This window comes from Triplophysa rosa, linkage group LG25 (assembly GCF_024868665.1).
Source record: "Triplophysa rosa linkage group LG25, Trosa_1v2, whole genome shotgun sequence".
NCBI lineage: Eukaryota > Metazoa > Chordata > Actinopteri > Cypriniformes > Nemacheilidae > Triplophysa > Triplophysa rosa.
Genome location: NC_079914.1, coordinates 8,405,986 through 8,413,331, shown reverse-complemented (window position 1 = coordinate 8,413,331; position 7,346 = coordinate 8,405,986).

Sequence of the window (7,346 nt, the reverse complement as noted above, 5' to 3'; positions counted from 1 at the left end):
GCTATTACGGATCACAATCTGGCTAAATAACTCCATCTGGTGGGAAGCTTCGTTTAAGAGGGAAATGAAAATTACAAGAGTGTTCAACATCAAGCACATTGTGATAAAACTGAAGCTTGAATGTACGGTACCAGCGTGCAGCTGTAAAATGGATTTTCGGTTTATGATGTTCTCAGTCTGGCTTTCAAATGAAGCGCACTTGAAATAAAGACACAGTAAGCAGAGGCCATGCTTGAGATGTGGCGCAAAGATGCTGTAATTACAGAAGGGCCACCCTGAGGAACGGATGGGTTTTGGGTTCATTCATACTGACAGCGATTTTCAATGACAAAGCGACCGAAAGTTACACGTATTTTGAGGCGACATGAGCAATTTTTGCTTTACTGTGTCTCCAGTTAACATCACTCACTCTCTCAGATTTATCATCCTTCCAGTGATCCACCACTCACTTTTTATCTCCCCCTCTCATCACCCCGTTCTCATCCCTCAAACCCCCTTTGATGCCGGTGACCTGTTCTCCTTTGACCCCTTGAGAACTTTCTTTGCTTTGTGTTCATACGCACTGCCACATCCCCTGTCTCTGCACTTCTGACTGATGCCTACACTAAATATTTCATGTAGAAAAACTTTTGAGTAGAGGATTATAAATCACATTTGATATTCTGACGGTTTCTGCACCGTTGGATTGTGCTTGTCTTTTACACACACATGCTCGCTCATGCCTGAGTGTCAGGTAGGGAAATATCATATAACCTCGGGCGTTCCCTTTGACTGACTGGTGTTCTGTAAATGGAGAAATGGAAAAGTCAGGTTACCAAAAAATTATTGACTTCAAAAACATTTTCATAGATATTTTATTGTAAAGAAGACAGGAGTTGTACAGTAAGTTACCGTGACATTCTTATATATAATCTTGAAGTTCCTGGCATTTACAGTACAGCAATATACAGTATTAAAGTGAACATCAAATCAAAATTGGCTTTATTTAAAGGAAAAGTGTGCAATTTTTTCATTTAAAATACTTAAAATATTCAAAAACTATCAAATATTTAGAGGATGGATTCTATGAAGTGTAAACACTGACAATATCAAAACATTATTGTGTTTGTCTGAGAAACCAAACACAACAACGCGGTTGTTCCTACCAGTGGTAGACGAGGGACGTTAATCATTAAAGTTGAAATTTAGTTGAATGGTAATAGTAGTGTATGAACTATTTAAACTGTAATACATGTTTCTGGTCATATTGTAAACAATTTATCAGGACCAAAGTCAGAAGAAAAACAGTTTTCATCAAAATACAATGCCTATTAACAACTTTCCTAATTTTTCAAACCCATGAAAGTGATTCAAATAAATCCTGATGGACAAAGTCCCTATTACTTTATTATTATATTCACATTATATTTATATTATATAAATATATTGATATTATATTTGACATATATAATATGTCAAAAGGAAAATTTGGTGTCAATTCTCTTATCATTTACTCCCCTCATCATGTCTTTCGTGACTTTCTTTCTTCTGTAGAAAACAAAAGAATTTATTTTAAAGAATGTTGGTAACGGAAACATTAATGGTCCCCATTGACTTCCATTGTATGAACACAAAACCACTGAGACATTTTTCAAAATATATTTTTTTGTGTTCCACAGCGAAAGAGTCAAACAGATTTTGAATGACAAGGTGACTGAATTATGACAATGTTTATTTTGGGTTTTATTTTTGGGTAATCTATCATCTTATATACTGTGTAGCTCGGAGTTCATCTACGTAAAAACAGAATGAAAATGTTTATGTAAAGACTTGCTGCGCTAAACCAGATCAGCAGAGTCCTTTAACTTGGCAAAACTCTTTTTCTTCTTCATTCACACACACGCACGCACACAGTATATTACCACTTCAGTCTGTGTGACTGAAACACAACCGCCCTGGCAGTATAAACAGACCGCAAAATGACCACATGCCATTTACCCAGCCACCACTGTCTGGCAGCACCCAAGAGCACGGCCTTGTGGGAAACGCAGTTCAGAGGCATGGGCACGATAGAGTCATCCGCCAGGGACTGTACAGCCCCGTAAGCCCTTCCCACCATCATTACCACCACCTGCGGCACATGAGCCCCGCATACCTCTACCATAAAAGTTAATAGAGCTTTCAGAATATATTTCTGAACCGATGTTACAAGCAGGATGCAAAATTCAAGGACAGTCTACGAAACTTAAAAAAGAAAAAATGAAGAGAGAAAAGTTGGCACAGATGATGCAGGAAGAGTGACAGGAAATGTGTAAGAACAGGAAGAGAGAGGTGAGGAAAAGTTCAAAAGACAGACAGGGGAAGATGGAAAGAACAATATGTGAAAGAGTGACAATAGGAGAGGAGAGGATGGAGAGATTGACAGCGAGAAGTGGAAGAGGCGGCCAGGAGGGCAGTATTGTGCTGGTAGCCCGAGGTGTTTTCCTACATCAGACGGCTGATGGATGGAAGAGGTGGTAAACGAATGAATAAAGAATGAGAAATCAGATGAAAGAGTTCTCAAGGAACGACAGATTCTCCAAACAAAAATGAGGGAGAAAAAGAATGAGAAAGGCGTGGTTATGCCAAAAATGAAAAATGTGTCCCCTGTGTGCTATTAAGACTATATAGGTCAAATCTTTGATAGTGTGATTATGCCTATAGCTCTATATGGCTGCGAGGTTTGGCTTCCACAGTGTCTGACAGATTACTCCATATGGGATAAACACCCCATATCCCTACATGCTGAATTCTGTAGAAACATTTTAAGAGTTCAGAGAAGAACACCAAATAATGCATGCAGGGCTGAATTAGGCAGATACCCCCTGATAATACACATCCAAAAACGTTCTCTCAAATTCTGGACACACCTTAACTCAAGTCCTCCTAACACACTTCAATACGAAGCACTTAAAACCCAAGAGCTGAGACCTAAAGCTCAACTTTATTTTTATAACTCAACTTTATTTATAAAGCGCTTTTACAATTTTCATTGTTACAAAGCAGCTGTACATGAGACATATTGACTATAAGCAAAACAATTAAAGTTGTACCTGCAAAAACAAGAAAAGGTTGAAAACACAGAAGACAGACATACCCACATACAAAACACTCCACACACACAATATGCACACGTACTAACACACATAGACATAGAGACACACACACACACACGGATGCGCACGCACACACACACAACACACACACACGTACGTACACAGACAAGTATGCACACACACACACGCACACACACACACACGCTCAGTGAGAGCACACATTTAGGATAAAGGAGAGAGAAGCACAGGTCAAATATAACAGACTATAAATTCCTATATGCAATATTAATTAAGTAAAACTTTAAAATTCTAAAGCAGCCCCCCCGGTCAGGCAGATAGTGCAAAAACAGTATGCAAACGGTGGCGAGGAACCCAAAACTCTAATCGAGAAAAAAAACCTCAGGAGAACCCAGGCCCAACCAGGGGATTCCAGTTCCCCTCTGGCAAAAGCTGCTGCCTCTGCACAAGCTCCAGAGAGCTTGCACAACAAGGCTAAATAAAATAAATAAACTTAATAATAAAATAAATTATAGTTTAAGATTATCATTAATAATCTAATAGCATTTGAAGTTTTGTGGTGAAGACATGTCAAGAGACCGCGTCCTTCTTTATCCAGCTCTATCATCTCAGCTCTTGTCAGGTCCCCACTTCCCATTCTCCGCTCTACCATCAGGTCAGGCCATGAACTGCATCCTGCTCGCTGTGGTAACCTTGGAACAATGAGACAAGACTGGCTGAGAGTAGAGTACTGTTCTGTACTCTTTGATGCAACAAGTACATCAGTTGTGTTTTTGGTTCCGGTTGATCTAACTAATGCAGCCTAAACCCTCTGAAGATTTATATTATGGAAGAGTAGTGTATGCAAGATTAAAAAGATGCGTCTTTAGTCTAGATTTAAACTGACAGAGTGTGTCTGCCTCCCGGACAGTGCAGGGAAGACTATTCCAAAGTTTAGGCGCTAGATAGGAAAAGGATCTACCACCTGCACTTGATTTTGAAATTCTAGGTATTACCAACTGACAGGACGCCTGAGAGCGTAATGCACGTGAAGGACTGTAATACAAAAGGAGTTCATTCAAGTACTGAGGAGCTAAACCATGTAAGGCTTTATAGGTAATAAGCAAGATTTTAAAGTTAACGCGATGCTTTATAGGTAACCAGTGCAAGGTTGACAGAACCGGGCTAATATGTTCATACTTTTTTGTACGTGTAAGAACTCGAGCTGCCGCGTTTTGGACCAATTGGAGTTTTTGTAATAAGCCTGCAGGGCAACCACCTAACAGTGCATTACAGTAATCTAGTCTTGATGTCATGAATGCATGAATTAACTTCTCTGCATCTGAGATTGACAGCATATGACGTAGTTTAGATATATTCTTAAAATGGAAAAACGCAATTTTACAGGTGTTGGCGACGTGGCTCTCAAATGACAGATTACTATCGAATAGAACGCCAAGATTCTTTGCTGACGACGAGGGTTTTATGGAACATCCGTCAATAGTTAAACAGTATTCTTGGTTGTTACTTATAGCAGTTTTCGGTCCAATAAGTAACACTTCCGTTTTGTCCGAGTTCAGTAATAAAAAGTTGTTACTCATCCAGTTTTTTATATCGACTATGCATTCCATTATTCGATGGAACTGCTGTGTTTCATGAGGCTTCGAGGAAATATAAAGTTGAGTATCATCAGCATAACAGTGAAAGCTAACTCCGTGTCGCTTTATTATATCTCCTAGAGGTAGCATGTATAATGCGAAGAGCAGAGGCCCTAAGACTGAGCCCTGTGGTACACCGTACTGGACTTGCGATTTGCGTGACACCTCATTGTTTATTGCTACAAATTGAAAACGGTCGGATAAATAAGATTTAAACCATTTCAAAGCTATTCCCTTAATGCCGACATAATTTTCGAGTCTATGTAGGAGTGTGCTGTGGTCAATGGTATCGAATGCAGCACTAAGGTCTAGCAGCACCAATAACGAGATACAACCTCGGTCAGACGCCAATAGCAGATCATTTGTAACTCTGATCAAAGCAGTCTCTGTACTGTGACATGCTCTAAATCCAGACTGGAATTCTTCATTGATGTCATTCCTTTGGAGGAAGGAGCATAATTGAGTTGAAACTACTTTTTCCAGAACTTTAGATATGAAAGGTAGATTCGATATAGGCCTGTAGTTCCTTAGTTCTCTAGGGTCGAGTTGGGGTTTTTTGACAAGGGGCCTTATAACAGCCACCTTATATGCTTTAGGCACATGTCCTAATGTCAGAGATGAGTTAATAATACCAAGAAGAGGATCTATAATTTCTGGGAGCATCTCTTTCAGTAGATTTGTAGGTATAGGGTCTAGTATGCATGTTGTTGATTTAGATGATCTAATAATTTTAGACAGCTCATCTTGATCTACGGTATAAAATAATTGCATTTTCTCCTTAAGGGCGCTGTAGTTAGTTTGTTCAGCGGGTTTCACTTCTGATTGCATTGTTATAATTTTTTCTCTAATATCTTGGATTTTATATGTGAAGTAGTTCATAAATTCATCACTGCTATGCTGATATACAGGATCAGAAGTCACTGACGATTTATTTTTTGTTAATTTAGCCACCGTGTTAAATAAAAACCTAGGGTTGTGCTGGTTTTCTTCTATTAGTGATGAAAAGTAGGCGGATCTAGAAGTTTTTAGGGCTTTCCTGTATTTTCGAATACTATCCTTCCATGCTGTACGAAATACCTCTAATTTAGTTTTCTTAAAGTTGCGCTCCATTTTTCGGGCCGCTTTCTTTAGAGCCTGAGTGTGTTCATTATACCACGGTGTGGGGCTGCCATTTTTAATCTTCTTTAAACGTAGTGGAGCAACTTTGTCTAGCGTTACCGAGAAGGTGGAATTAAAATTTTCAGTGGTAATGTCAAGATCTTCAACGTTATTTCTCATGATTTGAGACAATTCGGGCAGATTATCGAGAAACGCATCTTTGGTAGTTGAAGTTATTGTTCTACCATATTTGTAACAATGAGTTTTATTTGCAGCCGTAGGCCAGTGAAGCAAACATAATACCAGATAATGATCCGAAATGTCTTCACTCTGCTGAAGGATTTTAACGTCGTCCACATTTATACCGTAAGACAGTATTAAATCTAAAGTATGATTACGAAGGTGAGTGGGTCCTGACACATGTTGACTAATGCCCATGGAGTTAAGAGTGTCTTTGAAAGCCATTCCTAAGGCATCTGTAACGTTATCTACGTGGATGTTAAAGTCACCAACGACAAGGAGTCTATCTGCGGCCAGTACTAGTTCTGATAAGAACCCACCAAATTCTTTAATAAAATCTGTGTGGTGCCCTGGAGGCCTATATACAATAGCTAGAATCAATTTAAAAAGTGTTTTATCTTTAGTATTAGGTGTTGAAACATGAAGAACCATGACTTCAAAAGAATTATATTTAGAGTTCGACTTCTGGGAAATGCTAAGAGAGTTATTGTAAAGTGCTGCGACACCTCCCCCTCTGCCTTTTAGACGAGGCTCGTGTTTATAATAATAATCTTGGGGGACAGATTCATTTAAAGCAATATAATCATCTGGTTTTAGCCATGTTTCTGTCAAACAGAGCATGTCTATTTTATGATCTGTTATCATATCGTTAACAAAAAGTGCTTTATTAGAGAGAGATCTAATATTTAGCAATCCGAGTCGTAACAGTTGATTATCTGTATTTTGTTCATGTTTAGTTTGTTTAACGTTTATTAAATTACTTTCAAGAGGTTTACGCATTATTTTATGTTTGCTAATCCGGGGGACAGACACAGTCTCTATTTTGTGATGTTTGGGAGAACGGATTACTACATGTTGTACATTTTGTGTATTCTGCGACGTGAGACGGCAAGCAGACAGTTGGTTAAGCCATACTGTCTGCTCCCTGACCTGGGCCCCAGCGAGTCAAGTTTTAGCATTAGCATTAAGACTTTTTGCCATATTTCTAGACAGGATGGAAGTCCCAGCCCAGGAGGGATGGAGACCATCTCGTTTCAACAGGTCAGGTCTGCCCTCAAAACTCTTCCAGTTATTTATAAAAACTATATCATTCTGCAGGCACCACTCAGACAACCAGCCATTTAGTGAATATAATCTGCTATAAATCTCATCACCACGATAAGCATTGAGGGGGCCAGAGAATATTACAGTGTCTGACATCATGCTTGCGAGCTCACACACCTCTTTAATGTTATCTTTTGTGATCTCCGATTGACGGAGTCGAACATCATTTGTGCCG